The sequence below is a fragment of the Nerophis ophidion genome, linkage group LG13 (assembly GCF_033978795.1).
Source record: "Nerophis ophidion isolate RoL-2023_Sa linkage group LG13, RoL_Noph_v1.0, whole genome shotgun sequence".
NCBI classification, from domain to species: domain Eukaryota; kingdom Metazoa; phylum Chordata; class Actinopteri; order Syngnathiformes; family Syngnathidae; genus Nerophis; species Nerophis ophidion.
This window is the reverse complement of record NC_084623.1, coordinates 44,227,238-44,247,504: the sequence shown is the minus strand read 5'-3', so window position 1 is coordinate 44,247,504 and position 20,267 is coordinate 44,227,238. Positions and strand designations below refer to the sequence as shown.

The 20,267-nt window shown below is 41.9% G+C and overlaps 1 protein-coding gene across 13 annotated transcripts in view; it reads left to right on the top strand.

Annotated features, from left to right (window-relative positions):
• Positions 1 to 20,267, top strand: part of LOC133564596 (rap1 GTPase-activating protein 2-like) — a 314,916-nt gene that overhangs the window by 225,232 nt on the left and 69,417 nt on the right. The window contains exon 1 of one of the 13 annotated variants that reach the window (XM_061919009.1): positions 12,761 to 12,872. The exons of the other annotated variants lie outside the window; for them this stretch is intronic. The gene's annotated coding sequence lies outside the window, so the exon portion shown is untranslated. Of the gene's footprint in view, positions 1 to 12,760; positions 12,873 to 20,267 lie in introns of those variants that run through there. 13 annotated transcript variants of the gene reach the window in all.

The following is a 20,267-nucleotide window of genomic DNA, read 5'->3' as shown; positions in this document are numbered from 1 at the left end:
AAGAAGAGTTAATGCTTTTCAGGCGATGTGTCGAAAGAGTTACTAGGCAACTGCGGCGGCGACATTGTTTGTTCGTAGTGCGCAGAGCAACAAAACCCCCGTGGACAGGCAGAACTGCTTGATGCGAATAAAATATAATAACAGAGATACTACTCATGACATTGCTTTTTCTAAAAATGAGTTATCTAATTAATTTTTATGTACGTTGCATCCGCTGTTACTGATGCGCTTGATGTAAGGTGGCACGTTACTTTTGATGTGGTTGTGATTCAACAAGACAGCGTCAGATGCAGAGCAAGTTTAATGCAAGAAGTAACTTTTTACTAATACAAGCAACGACCAGCACCTCACTTAAATGAAATGTAAATAAATAAGAAGAGGCAACATCACACAGCAAACAAAAAGTAAGCCATGTACACACACACATACACACTCCTAGTACTACTACTATGAGGGAATAATAAACAACGGATCAGTTATTGAAGTGACAAGCTTACAATCCTACAATACATGAAACAAGACAGCCAGTGAAGCCTATTCAATTATTAACTAGCGCTAACACAATCTAGTGAAAAGATTCAAAAGGAGTTGCCGTCACTGCCAACAAACTGCGGCTGCCGAGCTAACAAACACAGCTGAGCTCAAATTCTGCTCTGATCACGCTGTCCCTGATGTCACACATCACCTTGCAACCGGAACCGCCTTTTAAAGGCACACACACACACTCTGCTCTCATGAAACATCTCTCAACTGCATATGCCAGATTGTTTTTTTTCTTTATATAAATAACACAATTAATTACATGTGTTAGTAAGAGTATCAGAGTAATGATGTTCATAATTCAATTACTTTTTTGGTAAAATAACGAGTAACTACAATTACTTACTTTTTAAAAGTAATTTGAGGCATGTGATATAATTTGAGCCATGGGTGAAGGAGCAAGCCTCAGCAGAAGGAGGTGAATGTCAGCGGCAAGGCTGTGGAATCTGCTAAAGGTTTGGTTTCCAATGGTTGGCAAACATTTTTATTCCGTTCTCTTAGTTACAAGCTAATTTTAACAAATGTAGCAAATTAAACTATATGTTTTCAGGCGAATCTTCCGGCATTCACTGTGGCTAGTCATATAAATGAACTTGAATTAGGCTTACTCAGAATCAATGGTTGGAATTGGGGTTTAAATCACCAAAATGATTCCCGAGCGCAGCCACTGCTGCTGCTCACTGCTCACCTATCCTCCCAGGGGGTGGAACAAGGGGATGGGTTAAATGCAGAGGGTTATATCACCACACCTGGTGTGTGTGAGTGACTATCAGTGATGCATTGGACAAAATTCGCTAATAAAGCCTGACCGATCCCACAAAGGTCGACAGCGGCAAGGATCTGAAAATTAAAGTAATTCAACTTCAACTTTAACTCACAATTTAAAGCATGACAAAAGGCCGAAAACACATCTTGTCTCAAACTACTAAGTTAAAGTACTCGTAAGTCGAGGTAGAACATTAATTGCGAAAACACTGCAAAGTACAAATTTACAACTTGATTTTAAGGGTGTTACAAATTGAGAGCACGGAATGAACACATGTATTAGAAGTTGCTATGAAGTAGATAGCGGGTGGATTAAATAAGCTTTGCTTTTTCCTACTCCTTTTCGGACTTGTAATGAGAAATGAAAATGTGTAATATGTGATGTGACATGCTGATGCTGTATAAATGTTCAAAATAAACAGAAACAGAGCAGAACAACATAACAACATCTACAGCATGGGTGTCAAACTCTGGCCCGCGGGCCAAATTTGGCCCGCCGTGTAATTTAATTTGGCCCTTTAGGCAATATCAAATCAACATTAGAGCTGGCCCGCCGGTATTATACAGCGGCAGTGCCGCTGTAACAACGCATTCACCGCTAATACTTCCCGGGAGACTCCTGAAGTTCAGTGCCCCTCCCGAAAATCTCCCGGGGCAACCATTCTCCCATAATTTCTCCCGATTTCCACTTGGACAACAATATTGGGGGCGTGCCTTTAAGGCACTGCCTTTAGCGTCCTCTACAACCTGTCGTCACGTCCGCTTTTCTTCTATGCTTTTTTTTTGATTGATTGATACTTTTATTAGTAGTTTGCACAGTACAGTACATATTCAGTACAATTGACCACTAAATGGTAACACCCGAATAAGTTTTTCAACTTGTTTAAGTCGGGGTCCACGTTAATCAATTCATGGTATGCATGCAAACTGCGTGCCGACACAGCCACGTAATATATGCAGCTTTTACACACACTTAATTGAATGCAACGCATACTTGTTCGACAGCTATACAGGTCACACTGAGGGTGGCCGTATAAACAACTTTAACACTGTTACAAATATGCGCCACACTGTGAACCCACACCAAACAAGAATGACAGACACATCCGCACCAAACACAACATACAGAACAAATACCCAGAACCCCTTGCAGCACTAACTCTTCTAGGACGCTACAATATACACACCCCGCCCCCCAACCTTGCCCACCTCATTGTAATTTTATTTTTAAATTCATTAGCCTGTGATAACGTTAATTTTGATATTTACCCCAGTGTGCTGCAAATGGAAAAGAGGCATTATTTATTTTAAAAAAAATTATATTTAATGTACCAACGATGTTTTTTGTTTTGTTTTTTGATGGTTGCTTTTGCATGAATAAATTATGCAAGCGTTGCTTGTTCCATATTCCTTGTTAAAGCAAATCAGTGTAGCAAACTGAGCAATAATTAAGGTTTTATTCATGCACTCTCTCTTGCAACTTCAAGGCTTCAATGTTTGATTCGTTGTCGTTATTTTATTTTCAAATTTATTATTAGCCTGTGGAAAAAGTTTATATTTGATATGTACCTCAGAAGGCTGCAAATAGAAAAGAGGCGTACGATTTTTATTTAAATTTTGTTTGACAATCCATTGATATTTTTAAATTGTTGTTATTATTAATATTATTTTAAACTAGATGGTCCATGTCACTATAAAGTTATATAAGCCTTACTTGTTCAATATTCAACACAAAACTTGTTTGGGTCCCTATTAATAATTTGTTCAACCTCGGCCCGCGGCTTCAAGTTTTAAATTTTGGCCCACTCTGTATTTGAGTTTGACACCCCTGATCTACAGGATAGAAAAAATGTTGACGTTGTAGTAGGTTAGGTAGCTAGCTCCAAGAGTAGAATCCGACATCTGATTGATTAAAAAAAAAAACAGCCCTTCGGATTCTGAAGGCCCTGTGCAGATTACATTTACGTAGCAACACATGGAAGCTGAATTCTGATTGGACAATAAATAGAAAAATCTCACACATTCTGGAAGATTCTGTTCATAACTTTTATGGACAGAATTTCTAGGCGCAATCAAGGTGTTGAGGGGATCCGTTTTGGTGGCTGCGGGATTAGGTCTCTGCTTTTTGCAGAAGATGTGGTCCTGATGGCTTCATCCAGCCTGGATCTTCAGCTCTCACTGGATCGGTTTGCAGCCGAGTGTGAAGCGACCGGGATGAGAATCAGCACCTCCAAGTCAGCGTCCATGGTTCTTGCCCGGAAAAGGGTGGAGTGCTATCTCCGGGTTGGGGAGGAGACCCTGGAGGAGTTCAAGTACCTCGGAGTCTTGTTCAAGAATGAGGGAAGAGTAGATTGTGGCGTCTTCAGTAATGCGGACTCTGTATCGATCCATTGTGGTGAAGAAGGAGCTGGGCCGGAAGGCAAAGCTCTCAATTTACCGGTCGATCTACTTTCCCATCCTCATCTACGGTCATGAGCTTTGGGTTATGACCGAAAGGACAAGATTACGGGTAGAAGCGGCAGAAATGAGTTTCCTCTGCCGGGTGGCGGGGCTCTCCCTTAGAGATAGGGTGAGAAGCTCTGCCATTCGGGAGGAACTCAAAGTAAAGCCGCTGCTCCTCCATATCGAGAGGAGCCAGATGAGGTGGTTCGGGCATTTGGTCTGGATGCTACCAGAACGCCTCTCTAGGGAGGTGTTTAGGGCACGTACGACCACGGGGAAGACCCAGGACACGTTGGGAAGACTATGTCTCCCGGCTGGTCTGGGAACGCCTCGGGATCCCCCGAGAAGAGCTGGACGAAGTAGCTGGGGAGAGGAAAGTCTGGGCTTCCCTGATAAGGCTGATAAGCGGAAGAAGATGGATGGATGGATGGACGTTCTGGAAATTGCACTAAGAGACCTGCTACCAACTTTAGGTAATAGATTGTTGGTATGAAAGTTATATCATTTTATGGAACCAATCATTTAAGTTTTAGGTCAGTGCTTTTTGCCATTTGCTTCAGTGTTGGTAAAAGTGTTTTTTTTCACATATCTTTTTGTTTGCATCTGCTCAGTGTTTCTAGAATTTAATGGGGGGAAAAGTCAATTTCCGTTTGAATCACCCATGTGAGAAGGTTTAATAATTCATTATCCATCTGATGGGATCCTTCCTGACTGTTACATGCCAAGTTCAGTCTGGGCACTGTATGACAAACCATTTTGAAATCATACAGCTATAATGCAAAAAATAAATAGATAAATAAAATCCTCACATGTTTACAATGTAGATTTATTTTCTCGGGAGGCAGATTAGCACAGCAATACCTCAATAATAGATTTCTCCACAGGAGTCTCTCGCTCTGGCTCTCTCTCTCTGCAGCATGTCACTTTGAACAAAGCCGTCCTACAGAAAGGAAAGGCACAAAATAAATATACATTCTCCACACGACTTCAAAGATAGAAAGATGATTGAAATATAGCCCGCTCGTGGCAGAGAAGAAGATAGAGGTACGAACTAAAAAGGTATGGGTAAATATTTAGTCAGGTTGCCACGTTGTTGGGGTTTGTGTATGATCTATTACAATTTGCACTGCTTACATGCACAGCTTAGTCAAGTTATTGCTTTGAAAGCTTTGTTTATGTTGTTTTTTATGTTGTGGCACCGTTCATTTAACCCATGGTTCAGGTCTTACCACCGTTTTGTATTATGCCGAGCCACGTCTGAGGGATGATTGTGGAACAGTTTGGCTAATTGAGGAGTATTGTAGGTTGTTTTTTTTTTTTGCACATTTGTGTTTGAGGTGGTGGGTTGAAGTCCCCGGGGGGCAGGCATTGAGTTGGCCCTGGAAGGGTGCAGGGCAGCTGGTTATTGTGCTGGCGCAGTTTATTTGAGACGAGTAAAAAGTTTAGTTTTGATGGGAGGGATTTAGTGTTTGTGAGGAAAACAGCGTTTCAGTCACATTACATCAATTTCCCAGTTTTTCTGTGTTTTAACAGGAGATTACGTTCTTATTGGCCGATTCCGTGATTCCGTCCGCCGTTCCGTTTACGCGGTACTTATAGGTCCCTTTGCTCCAAACTAATGAATATTGAGAAAAATTATCTGAACACACATTATTTTATTTTTTTTATAAACCAATCTTTTTTTGCGCATAAGGCACCAAACTAACTCTCCACAAAAATGTGTCCTTATGACTCCAATTAGCCTCTTATTTATGGGCTTTTCATTTTGACCTGTGAGAAAATGTATGTCAAGCAAAGTCAATGATATCGATGTATAATGCTAATTCTCAACAGAATTGATCTGAATGCAATTTTTCCCATTCGCCGCGGGTTACCTGACACATGAAACGTGACAAACGGGGTACGGTGGTTCAGAGGCGGCACTATCCACTTTAGCCACCAGATGGCAGTACCGTGTTATGTTTCGTGAGAATTCCAACTTTAACCACAGCATCAGTTGCTATGTCGAGTGGTGCTTTCCTTCATTTTCAGCAGACCGTATTGCAAAATTACTAACCCCCCACCTTATTCTCACGCTAGATCCATCCAGGAATGGGGCCATTTGAATCCTTCCTCTACTTTATGTAGAAGAAAACCAGCAAAAAAAAGCAAATAAGATGCTTATCATAGTTGTTTGGGCTTGGGACTTTAAAGGCCTACTGAAATGAGATTTTCTTATTCAAATGGGGATAGCAGGTCTATTCTATGTGTCATACTTGATCTTTTCGCGATATTGCCCTATTTTTGCTGAAAGGATTTAGTAGAGAAAGTCAACGATAAAGTTCACAACTTTTGGTCGCTCTTAAAAAAAGCCCTGCCTTTCCCGGAAGTAGTGCGCGTGACGTCACAAATTGTCGGACTCCTCACATCCACCTATTGATTACTATCATGAACGCCAGCAGCGCGAGCGATTCTGACCGAGAAAGCGACAATTTCCCCATTAATTTGAGCAAGGATGAAAGATTTGTGTTTGAGGATATTGATAGCGACGGGCTAGAAAAAAAAAAGCAACAGCTCTGGGCGACTGCATTGTGAGTGTTTCAGATGTAATTAGACACATGTACTAGGATAATTCTGGAAGATCCCTTATCTGCTTATTGTTTTAATAGTGTTTAGTGAGATTTTAAAGATTGTAAAGACATACCTCGAGGTCGGATGGCTGCGTTGAACACACTGTGTCTCAGAGAGAAGCCGAGGAGCCAAGCTCACAGCTGCTGCAGATCGACGAATAATCCACGGATGTCTTTGCTAAGATATCCATCCATCCATCCATCCATCCATCCATCCATCTTCTTCCGCTTATCCGAGGTCGGGTCGCGGGGGTAGCAGCCTAAGCAGGGAAGCCCAGACTTCCCTCTCCCCAGCCACTTCGTCTAGCTCTTCCCGGGGGATCCCGAGGCGTTCCCAGGCCAGCCGGGAGATATAGTCTTCCCAACGTGTCCTGGGTCTTCCCTGTGGCCTCCTACCGGTTGGACGTGCCCTAAACACCTCCCTCGGGAGGCGTTCGGGTGGCATCCTGACCAGATGCCCGAACCACCTCATCTGGCTCCTCTCGATGTGGAGGAGCAGCGGCTTTACTTTGAGTTCCTCCCGGATGGCAGAGCTTCTCACCCTATCTCGGCGGAGGAAACTCATTTCGGCCGCTTCTACCCGTGATCTTATCCTTTCGGTCATGACCCAAAGCTCATGACCACAGGTGAGGATGGGAACATAGATCGACCGGTAAATTGAGAGCTTTGCCTTTCGGCTCAGCTCCTTCTTCACCACAACGGATCGATACAGCGTCCGCATTACTGAAGACGCCGCACCCATGAGTGGAGAGCCCATTGAAGGGATGACCCACGTTGCCTCTTCGGGCTGTGCCCAACCGGGCCCCATGGGGACAGGCCCGGCCACCAGGCGCTCGCCATCGTACCCCAACTCCGGGCCTGGCTCCAGAGCGGGGCCCCGGTGACCCGCGTCCGGGCAAGGGAAATCTGAGTCCATTTAGTTGTAATTCCATAGAAGTCTTTGAGCTGCTCTTTGTCTGATCACTCACCTAGGACCTGTTTGTCTTGGGAGACCCTACCAGGGGGCATGAAAGCCCCCAGACAACATAGCTCCTAGGATCATTGGGACACGCAAACTCCTCTACCACGGTAAGGTAGCAGCTCAGGGAGCTTTGTAAGATATATATATCACAATTTCCCCATCCAAAAACATGCTGGTTGGCGTAGAGAAAACGTTCGCTTGACCGCTCTGCTTTCACAACAAACAAACGCCGGCTGGGTCTCGGTGCTAAAAACAGCTGGAATCCACCGCTTTCCACCAACAGCATTCTTCTTTATAGTCTCCATTATTAAATGAACAAATTGCAAAATATTCAGCAACACAGATGTCCAAAATACTGTGTAATTATGCGGTTGAAGCAGACGACTTTTAGCTGTGTGTGTGTGTGTGGCGCTAATATTTCCTCACAGTCCGTGACGTCACGCGTATACGTCATCATTCCGCGACGTTTTCAACAGGAAATTTAAAATTGCAATTTAGTAAATTAAAAAGTCTGTATTGGCATGTGTTTCAATGTTAATATTTCATCATTGATATATATATACTGTCAGACTTTGTGGTCGGTAGTAGTGGGTTTCAGTAGGCCTTTAATTATATTACGCTTTGATTTTTTAAGTTGGGACTAAAATTTTTGCCACCCAAGCCTTTTTGATCATGTAGCGCCCCCGAGTGGCTGTGGCTCCAAACAAGTGTTTATAAAAAACAACAACGTTGCATATTTTACTAAGGTGCAGCAAGGCATGCTTGGAAGTCATAAGCACTCCCAGCCAGGCTAAAAGATTTTTTTAAGAAGTTAAAGCCGAGGACAGACCTGGACCAAATTCGGGCCTGGAGGCCACATGCTTTTCAATCTGGCCCGCCGGACATTCCCAAATTATTTTTTTTAGATCTTCAAGATGGAAAGTGTAGCTGCCATTATTATGTGCAGTGATGTTTTCTAATGGCCGTAAGTCTTCAACCATACTAAAGATTTTTAATGGTTGGAATATGCACTTTTGGATAATATACTAGTTACTATGGTAATCTAATTAGTTACTATGGTTATCTAATTAGTTACTTTGGTCATCTGCGTCACAGCAGTTTAGACGAGGCACCAAGCCGTGTGACCGGGAAGCGTTACCACAGACGCGGAAGGAGATTTTCACAATAAAGTTCTAAAGCTTAGTGATGTATCAAATGTATCAGATTGTATTTATTTTTCACCCTTTGCGTTCATATTTCACTGTGTTGCATTTTTGTTGTGTTTCACTTGATTGCAAAATGTGTCGATCAAAAGGGGGTGTAACGTTCATTTGTTATCTGTCACACCGCGGTGAGGGATGTCTTGTCTTGGTTTTTCTGTCTTGTGGTTTACATGTTTTATTTTGAAAAGCAATTCCTCTTGTTTCAGATCACAGGCCCTTCCTCTTGTGTCACCAGTCTGACGTCTTACCTGACCCTTGATTGTTTCCACCTGTGTCCCATTATCCTCATGTTCCATTTTAGCTCATGCCTCCCCTTGTTCTGTGCCAGATGTCAGGCTTGCCCCTGACAATTTGTCTATGTTTTAGTTTTTTCCTCTGCATTTTTCTGTTTCCTGTGTTTAGTATTTCCTGTCTTTTAGTTCCTGTCAAGTGCTCTTATTTTGTCAGCTTCCTGTCTTGTTCCCTGAGTACTGTGTTCCTCCTCAGTGTGTTTAGTATTTCCTGTCCTTAGTTCCTGTCTAGTGCTCTTATTTTGTCAGCTTCCTGTCTTTTTCCCTGAGTGCTGTGCTCCCCTTCAGCTGCGGCTGATTGGCATCTGGCCACACCTGTTGCCAATCAGCCGGCTCCTATTTGTACCTCCTTTGTCTTGTGTCAGTTGCTGGATCATTGTATTGTCATTTGTATTGTCGTTGCCACATGTCGCTCTTGTCGTGTCGTTTTGATTTCAGCTATTACCTGTCGTGCTAAATCTTGTCCTGGTCGTCGTAGCGGTAAGCTCTTTTTGTTAGCCATAGCTATTTCCAGTTTTTCTGTTTGTTATCCTCTAGCTTCCATGCTAACGTTCCTTTTTGTTTCTTGTTAGCTTCTATGCTAAAGGCCTTTTGTTTTTTTATCCGCCCACGTGCGCGCTTTTGGTTTGAACCCTTTGTTTGGTTATGTCTTAATATTTATATTAAAATCATGTTTGCTCACTCCATGCCTGCCTCCATCTCTGCATCTTGGGGTTCAACAACAAATAACTGTGACACCAGATCGTCTCGAGCTTTCGTGTCAGTCAAGCCTCCAACGTCTCGAGCTTTCGTGTCAGTCTAGCCTCCAAGTCCATGTTCATGTTCCTATCCATGCCTTGCCTCTTCCCACGTCTATTTCCTTGGAACAAAGAATCCCATGCTATAATTTTGAATTTCATTTTTACTCCTCCTTAGAGCGACCTTTGTTAATCTAGCCTTTGTTCAACCAAAGTGGTGAGTTTTGATTTTTTTCTAAATACCTTTTCCTCCTCAACGTTTTTTGAGTGATTTTTTTGTTTATCTTTATTAGAGTAGAAATATTTATAGCCATTTCTGTTCTTACTCCTGTTGGAGCGTTTTATGTACATTTTTTCATAGCAGATACAACACAAATTATAGTTTGTCTTTTTTTTAGTATTTTCCTCCTTTTTAGGAGTGATTTTCAGTTCATCCCTTTTTGGAACTTTTTCCGCTGACAGTTTTGTTTATTCATTAAATGCGTATTACTCTGGCTCTGAAGGTTTAAGAGTTTTTCAAAATAAAAGCTTTAATAGAACCTCATCTCTGCATCCGAGTCCACTCCTTATTCCAAGCCTGTCAGTTTTCAATATTCAGTGTTTTATCCTTAATAGAAAAATTTAAAATTCCATTAAGTTTTTTAAGGCAGTCTGCTATAACGTTTTTAGCATTGAATCAGACATTATTGTGAGGTTTTGTATTAGTGTTTATAAAAATACAAATACTGGACCCCAGACACATTTTTTTTCTCTAAATGTGGCCCCTGAGTCAAAATAATTGCCTAGGCCTGGCCAAGGAGGTCACACATCAGAAGGCCGTCCTGGGACCAAAATTATTTATTTATACAAACCTTGTTTCCATATGAGTTGGGAAATTGTGTTAGATGTAAATATAAACAGAATAGTATGATTTGCAAATAATTTTCAACCCATATTCAGTTGAATATGCTACAAAGACAACATATTTGATGTTCAAACTAATAAACTTTTTTTTTTTTTGCAAATAATCATTAACTGTAGAATTTGATGCCAGCAACACGTGATAAAGAAGTTGGGAAAGGTGGCAATACATACTGATAAAGTTGAGAAATACTCATCAAACACTTTTTTGGAACAACCCACAGGTGTGCAGGCTAATTGGGAACAGGTGGGTGCCATGATTGGGTGTAAAAGCAGCTTCTATGAAATGCTAAGTAATTCACAAACAAGGATGGGGCGAGGGTCAACACTTTGTAAGCAAATTGTCGAACAGTTTTAGAACAATATTTCTCAACAAGCTATTGCAAGGAATTTAAGGATTTTACCTTCTACGGTCCGTAAATTCATCAAAAGGTTCAGAGAATCTGGAGAAATCACTGCACGTAAGCGATGGTATTACAGACCCTTGATCCCTCAGGCGGTACTGCATCAAAAACCGACATTAGTGTGTAAAGGATATCACCACATTGGCTCAGGAACACTTTATAAAACCACTGTCAGTAAATACAGTTGGTTGCTACATCTGTAAGTGCAAAGCAAAACCCATTTATCAACACCAAGGAACGCCGCTAGTTTCGCTGGGCCCGAGCTCATCTAAGATGGACTGATGCAAAGTGGAAAAGTGTTCTGTGGTCTGACGAGTCCACATTTCAAATTATATTTGGAAACTGTGGACGTGGTGTCCTCCGGAACAAAGAGGAAAATAACCATCTGGATTGTTATAAGTGCAAAGTTCAAAATCCAGCGTCTGTGGTGGTATGGGGGTGCATTAGTGCCCAAGGCATGGGTAACTTACGGATCTGCGAAGGCAACATTAATGGTCCATACAGGTTTTGGAGCAACATATGTTGTCATCCAAGCAACGTTATCATGGACGCCCCTGCTTATTTCAGCAAGACAATGCCAAGCCACATGTTACAACAGGGTGGTTTTTGTAGTAAAAGAGTGTGCGTACTTTCCTGGGCGGCCTGCAGTCCAGACCTGTCTCCCATCGATAATGTGTGGCGGATTATGAAGCGTAAAATACGACAGCGGAGACCCCGGACTGTTGAACGACTAAAGCGCTACATAAAACAAGAATGGGAAAGAATTCCACTTTCAAAGCTTCAACAATTAGTTTCCTCAGTTTCCAAATGTATATCGAGTGTTGTTAAAAGAAAATTTGATGTAACACAGTGGTGAACATGCCCTTTCCCAACTACTTTGGCACGTGTTGCAGCCATGAAATTCTAAGTTAATTATTATTTGCAACAAAAAATAAATGTTTTGAGTTTGAACATCAAATATCTTGTCTTTGTGGTGCGTTCAACTGAATATGGGTTGAAAAGGATTTGCAAATCATTGTAATCCGTTTATATTTACATCTAACACAATTTCCCAACTAATATGGAAACAGGGTTGGGTATATCAATGCCATTTGTAAAGCCCTCGGAAGACTTCAAGCTAATAACATTTGCCGATGACAATAGCGCACTCTGCGCGTGAGAATTACAGTCGAAATCAGCAAACCAAAATGATGGCATGATGAAAACCAGATATTGCTTGAATTGAAGTAAAACCCACTATTATTCAGGAACACAAATATTAAAACGAGTTGTTCAACCTCAGGGGTGAGTTCGGGGTTGAAGGTTTGATTGCATTTCTGATGTCTCATTTGCTGCACGGCAAAAGGGTCGTGTATCAATTTGACCTTTTTCCTCCTTTACACGGTGACTGACGCCTCAGCCCAAAATGACCTTGCTTGTTTACACAGCAGCTAGGGCGCTGGGAATTAGGTCACCCCTGCGTGTGACTTAATAAAAGCATTCCGTTAACAAGGTGCACCTTTTTTTTTGCTTTGTTATGCCATTGCAACGTGTGTTGGATTGCCACTCACTGTTGCATACACACTTTGTCATGTACTGTACTGTACAGTATGTGTTGTATATCTTTACATCATATGTGCGCTCCTCTCTTTGTAGTTGTTTTTTTAATAGGTAGAGAAAGGTAACAGTTCTACATGTGCACCCCAGTGAAGGTGTTTATATGTGCACTGTGCTTGTGCGGAGCCTAGAAGCATGCATTTTTAATGTTTACTTAGCAGTTGAAGGTATACTGAACAAAATATATTGGATACATCTATCTTCAAAGACCAGTTCTCCAACATGGGAAACCTAACAATGTGTTAGGCATGATGTGTGTGTGTGTTTTTTTTGTGTTATGTGAAGACACAATCACACTGGTACAACCCGTTTTGTGCTTTAGCAGAGTTCCCCGGCTGACTTGAATTTCCTGTTTAAAGCAACGGCTTTGCATGTACGACTGGGATTAAAAAGCCAGCTGGAGAAAGGGAATCGAGGTTTTATGGGGTGAGTCACGTAAAGAACACAGGACCGGTTGTCGTGTTTCAGGTGCATCAATATTCTGACTCACTGAACTGGCAAGAAAGTGACAGAAAATGTTTGTTAGGTGTTTTTTTTTGTGCTTGCTGTGTTGACTTGTCGGCGGAAAAAAAAAATTATACTGAACGATATTAACAGCTGACTGTCTCATCACATGGACTTGCATGGGTATGTGGGTCTGGGGTTCTGTACTACCCTACCACTGAAACACACGGATGACTCAATTTCTGTGGCTATTTTGTGGTTGGTAATACCTGCCGGTCATGCAAGGATGATGATAACTTTGGCTGAAGTGGTTTTGAGCAATGTGAAGGTGCAAACAGAACAACACTGCTGTGGACGAAAGAAAATGATTGAAAAATATCTGTAAAATAAATGTATGGGTATTGATGGGTTAAGGATATATATATATATATATATATATATATATATATTGGAGATGTTTGTTAATAATCAACCGTGTTCATAAGATGTTACTACATTACATATATAATCTGAACATGTATCTATAAACATCTAAATGTACCATTGGCAGTAATATATACACACACAAAACCTGTATGTACCTTTCAGCATTAATGGTGCCTTCACAGATGTGTAAGTTACCCATGCTTTGTTCCCTAATGCACCCCCATACCATCACAGATGCTGGCTTTTGAACTTTGCATTGATAACAGTCTGGATGGTTTGCTTCCCCTTTGTTTCGGATGACACAATGTCGAATATTTCCAAAAAATATTTGAAATGTGGACTCGTCAGACCACAGAACACTTTTCCACTTTGTATCAGTCCATCTTAGATGATCTCGGGCCCAGAGAAGCCGACAGCGTTTCTGGGTGTTGTTGATAAATGGCTTTCGCCTTGCATAGTAGAGCTTTAACTTGCTCTTACAGATGTAGCGACAAATTGTATTTAGTGACAGTGGTTTTCTGAAGTGTTCCTGAGCCCATGTGGTGATATCCTTTAGAGATTGATGTCGGTTTTTGATACAGTGCCGTCTGAGGAATCAAAGGTCACGGTTATTCAATGTTGGTTTCCATCCATGCCGCTTACGTGGAGGGATTTCTCCAGATTTTCTGAACCTTTTGATGATATTATGGACCGTAGATGTTGAAATCCCTACATTTCTTGCAATTGCACTTTGAGAAACATTGTTCTCAAACTGTTTGATTATTTTCTCACGCAGTTGTGGACAAAGGGGTGTACCTCGCCCCATCCTTTCTTGTGAAAGACAGAGCAATTTTTGGTAAGCTTTTTTTATACCCAATCATGGCACCCACCTGTTCCCAATTAGCCTGCACACCAGTGGGATGTTCCAAATAAGTGTTTGATGAGCATTCCTCAACTTTCTCAGTATTTATTGCCACCTTTCCCAACTTCTTTGTCACGTGTTGCTGGCCTCAAATTCTAAAGTTAATGATTATTTAAAAAAAAAAAAGATGTTTATCAGTTTAAACATCAAATATGTTGTCTTGTTGTAGCATATTCAACTGAATATGGGTTGAAAATGATTTGCAAATGATTGTATTCCGTTTATATTTACATCTAACACAATCTCCCAACTCATATGGAAATGTTTTTTTGTATTATATATATATATATATATATATATATATATATATATGTTTATTTATATAGCCCTAAATCACAAATGTCTCAAAGAACTGTACAAACCACTACGACTACGACATCCTCGGAAGGACCCACATAAGAGCAAGGAAAACTCACACCCAGTGGGACGCCAGTGACAATGATGACTATGAGAAACCTTCAAGAGGACCTCAAATGTGGGCAACCCCCCCCGGGGACCGAAAGCAATGGATGTCGAGCGGGTCTAACATGATACTGCGAAAGTTCAATCCATAGTGGCTCCAACACAGCCGCGAGAGTATATATATATATATATATATATATATATATATATATATATATATATATATATATATATATATATGTATATATATATATATATATATATATATATATATATATATATATATATATATATATATATATATATATATATATATATATATATATATATATATATATATATAATGTATGTATATAATGTTTTTCTTCTATGTCCCACTCTCCCCTGTGGAGGGGGTCCGGTCCGATCCGGTGGCCATGTACTGCTTGCCTGTGTATCGGCTGGGGACATCTCTGCGCTGCTGATCCGCCTCCGCTTGTGATGGTTTCCTGCTGGCTCCGCTGTGAACGGGACTCTCGCTGCTGTGTTGGATCCGCTTTGGACTGGACTCTCGCGACTGTGTTGAATCCATTGTGGATTGAACTTTCACAGTATCATGTTAGACCCACTCGACATCCATTGCTTTCCTCCTCTCTAAGGTTCTCATAGTCATTATTGTCACCGACGTCCCACTGGGTCATCATTGTCACCAATGTCCCACTGGGTGTGAGTTTTCCTTGCCCTTATGTGGGCCTACCGAGGATGTCGTGGTGGTTTGTGCAGCCCTTTGAGACACTAGTGATTTAGGGCTATATAAGTAAACATTGATTGATTGATTGATGTATAGTCGAGGTTTCAATGGTCAATACCGGGGTAGAGCGGAATATACGTTATGTCAGGAAAAAAACACAGAGGCTATTTCATCCCTACAAGCCTGTGTCACAGGTTTCCCTGTTCTTCAGGGGATTTTATTATATTTATATATATATATATAATCCCCTGAAGAGCAGGGAAGCCTACGAAATAGACCTACAGAGGTTGAAATTGCATCTGTTTGCTGACCCAACGTGTATATGTATATATATATTAGTAATCATAGCAGGAACTAGAGTGCAGAGTTGTTTAATGACACTTCTAAATAAGTTAACCATAATAGCTATAAGCAGCTCAGAAATAAATGAGAATTGTGATTGTGATAAAAAGTCACATTCGAAGCTTGGCAGATCATTCTAGCGAGCTTACAACACGCAGAGCAGAGTGACAGCAGCCAAGGCAATAAAGACAAATAAATGCCAGAAAAGTTGAACTACAATGAGTTTGACAGGTGAGTGATCAGACCCGCTGGCATCGATTGGTTCAACCTTAGCCTGCGGCAAACTGTTGTCTAAGTTGTATTCGTTCGAATGTACGGATATTTTAGGGACTATTTTTTTACTCTTGTGGCTAAAATGCAGGACAGTGTTAGTCCCTTGACAGCTCAAAACGTAACGCATATTTTTGTTTGTAAAAGTCAATCATTCAATCAATCAATGTTTATTTATATAGCCCCAAATCACAAATGTCTCAAAGGACTGCACAAATCATTACGACTACAACATCCTCGGAAGAACCCACTAAAGGGCAAGGAAAACTCACACCCAGTGGGCAGGGAGAATTCACATCCAGTGGGACGCCAGTGACAATGCTGACTATGAGAAACCTTGGAGAGGTCCTCAGATGTGGGCAACCCCCCCCCCCCCCCCCTAGGGGACCGAAAGCAATGGATGCCGAGCGGGTCTAACATGATGCTGCGAAAGTTCAATCCATAGTGGCTCCAACACAGCCGCGAGAGTTCAGTCCAAAGCGGATCCAAGACAGCAGCGAGAGTCCCGTCCACAGGAGACCATCTCAAGCGGAGGCGGATCAGCAGCGTAGAGATGTCCCCAATCGATACAGGCGAGCGGTCCATCCTGGGTCCCGACGAGCGGTCCATCCTGGGTCTCGACTCTGGACAGCCAGTACTTCATCCATGGTCATCGGACCGGACCCCTTCCACAAGGGAGGGGGGGACATAGGAGAAAAAAGAAAAGAAGCGGCAGATCAACTGGTCTAAAAAGGAGGTATATTTAAAGGCTAGAGTATACAGATGAGTTTTAAGGTGAGACTTAAATGCTTCTACTGAGGTAGCATCTCGACCTGTTAGTGGGACACTTTCATTTTTCAAGGGACTGTTCGATACCCTAGAATGAGTACCGAATTTGGTACTTTCATAGGTATGGACCAAATTTTGTAGAACCGAAGACCGTTTCACAGAGAATCAAACAATACCAATTTTCCATACTTGAGTTGCACATGATGCTGGTGTTCAAGCACATAGTGGGCAAAGGGGTATCCATAGTGGATTTCCTGTGGTATATGCTATTTTCCTGCCAACAAAGCAAGGACGCCTGATAGATAGCGTTCAAAAGCAGGCCCCACTTTTCAAGATAGCTCAATGCTAATTTACATTGTATATGCCATATACATGCTACTGATCAGCATCGTCAATTTTACATAGGGATTGCAAAAAGTCTCACCTTCAAAAATTTAACAATGATATATGTCTGTAAGTTATAGTTTTTTAGCCCGTGCCGTGTAATTGACTGGAGACGAGTCCAAGATATGGTGTTGGAAAAGCGGATGGATTGATGGACTTCACTGGTCTAGTGGTTGACTTGCTTGACTTCTGTGCAGGCAGCGTGGGTTCAATCCCTATTCGGTTGGTTGTCCCTCTTTTCTGTGGTTGACTAAGGACCCAATATGGATAATCTGGAATGGAGATGTATTTATCCCATAAAGGAATTGATTAAGGCCATGTCTACACTGAGTCTTTTAATCCCTTGAACAAATAATTATTTAGCCTAAGCCCCGTTTCAGCCACACTAACCAGCGTTTAAGGTCCCCCTCCTCGGACCAATTTTTATACAGGTAAGTCAGGCGTGTAATTCTTGAATCTCCGGCACTTAGCTTTGTATGGACTCATTGATCATTTACAAAGTGAGTTCGAAGAAGAAGTGATGCCAGAAAGACCTCGCTCCACACAATAAATGATGTCAGAAAGAACACGCCACACCCATCTTCATAATAAAGCGGTTTCGTAGCTCGGAGTTAAGCACTAGAAATATGAAAGCGAGTCATCCAGGCATGCCCGTGTTTCTCTTTCTACGTGTACAGACGCCTGTGGAAATCACTCGTGAATACCTTAAGAGAAAGCGATTGCAGCTATTTGGGATACAACACTTTTCAGACGGCAAGAAAACCTTGTCCATTTGTCGAAGGAGAGACAACGAGAATGCGAGCTCCCGTGGATGTGATAAAAAAGATAGGGTGTGCTTTGTATTACCTGGCCGTCGATGAAAGTATATAAAGTCACTAAAAATGAATAGACAATGAAGGTGAAGGTGAAAGAGTGAGGAGTTCTGACAAGATATCTTGATCCCTAGATCAGTGTTTTTCAACCAATGTGTCGTGGCACACTAGTGTGCTGTGAGATAGTCTGGTGTCCTGTGAGAGATTATGTAATTTCACCTAACTGGGTTAAAAATATTATATGCAAACCAGTAATTATAATCAGAGTAACCCTGTAATACTCTTCCATATCTGTAGGTGGCAGCCGGTACCTAATTCAATCAATCAATGTTTATTTATATAGCCCCAAATCACAAATGTCTCAAAGGACTGCACAAATCATTAGGACTACAACATCCTCGGAAGAACCCACAAAAGGGCAAGGAAAACTCACACCCAGTGGGCAGGGAGAATTCACATCCAATGGGACGCCAGTGACAATGCTGACTATGAGAAACCTTGGAGAGGACCTCAGATGTGGGCAACCCCCCCCCCCCCTCTAGGGGACCGAAAGCAATGGATGTCGAGCGGGTCTAACATGATACTGTGAAAGTTCAATCCATAGTGGCTCCAACACAGCCGCGAGAGTTCAGTTCAAGCGGATCCAAGACAGCAGCGAGAATCCCGTCCACAGGAAACCATCTCAAGCGGAGGCGGATCAGCAGCATAGAGATGTCCCCAACCGATACAGACGAGCGGTCCATCCTGGGTCCCGACGAGCGGTCCATCCTGGGTCTCGACTCTGCACAGCCAGTACTTCATCCATGGTCATTGGACCGGACCCCCTCCACAAGGGAGGGGGGGACATAGGAGAAAGAAAAGAAGCGGCAGATCAACTGGTCTAAAAAGGAGGTCTATTTAAAGGCTAGAGTATACAGATGAGTTTTAAGGTGAGACTTAAATGCTTCTACTGAGGTAGCATCTCAAACTGTTACCGGGAGGGCATTCCAGAGTACTGGAGCCCGTACGGAAAACGCTCACAAAGAAGGATAGCGTCCGCACAACTGAAATAGTCTTGATTGCTAAAAGAAAGCAGGTGCGGATTGAATAGCGCTCAAAGGAAGACATGAAACTGCTACAGGAAAATACTAAGAAAACAGGAAAAGCCACTAAAATAGGAGGGTAACACACTACACGCAGGAAAACACCAAAAAACTTCAAATAAGTCCCGGCGTGATGTGACAGGTCGTGACAGTAGTTTGAGACAAGAGGTTAGGGTTTGAATTCAGATAAAAAACTTACTAGAATTATTTTTTACCGTCAATATCGACTACTGAGTTAATCTTTTAAATATTTTCTTCCAGTGGTCTGCCTCCGCATTTTTTCAATGAAAAAAAAGGGGCCTCGGCTTCAAAAAGGTTGAAAACACTGCCCTGGATTGATTAATGTTGAATGTTCTTTATCACATTGTTTACGTGTCGAATAAAGATTTGATTAATTTATGATGGTTCAGGTGTAATTCACTACAATAGGGCACACTGGATTCCAGTTAATTGAAATACCACAACACTGGATATGTCAAGACGGGGACTTTGGTGTGATTTGTTTTCCTGTGGTGCAAAGCGACTGGATCGGACATGGCGTGAAGGTAATGACATGTTTTAATTATACTATAAATAAATAAATAAATGGGTTGTACTTGTATAGCGCTTTTCTACCTTCAAGGTACTCAAAGCGCTTTGACACTACTTCCACATTTACCCATTCACACACACATTCACACACTGATGGAGGGAGCTGCCATGCAAGGCGCTAACCAGCACCCATCAGGAGCAAGGGTGAAGTGTCTTGCTCAAGGACACAACAGACGTGACGAGGTTGGTACCAGGTTGGGATTGAACCAGGAACCATTGGGTCGCGTACGGCCACTCTCCCACTGCGCCACACCGTCCCTATAAACAGGAAAAAACAAAAGGCGCTCACAGAGGAGGTACAAAACTTGGCTAAGAAAACAAAAACTATTACTATAACGTAAACTATGGACATAGAACAAAACTTGCAAACTATGGCATGAATAACGAAAACTTACTTGGAACGAGAAAAGAGCATGAAAAAGTGCAGCATGGATCATCACCATGGATAACAAGGGTGGGTAGAGGGTGATGTCGCCAGGCTGACTGCCTGGCAACTACAGGCTTAAATAGAGGTGACGTGATCAACAGGTGCGCGAGTCCAAATGAATCAGGTGCGTGACATGAACTAAACCAAACTAAACATGATCACCAAGACATGACAGGATATTGTTCAAATAAGTTCAATTGAAGAACTTGCACACAAAGCAACAGATGACTACGACGTGCGCG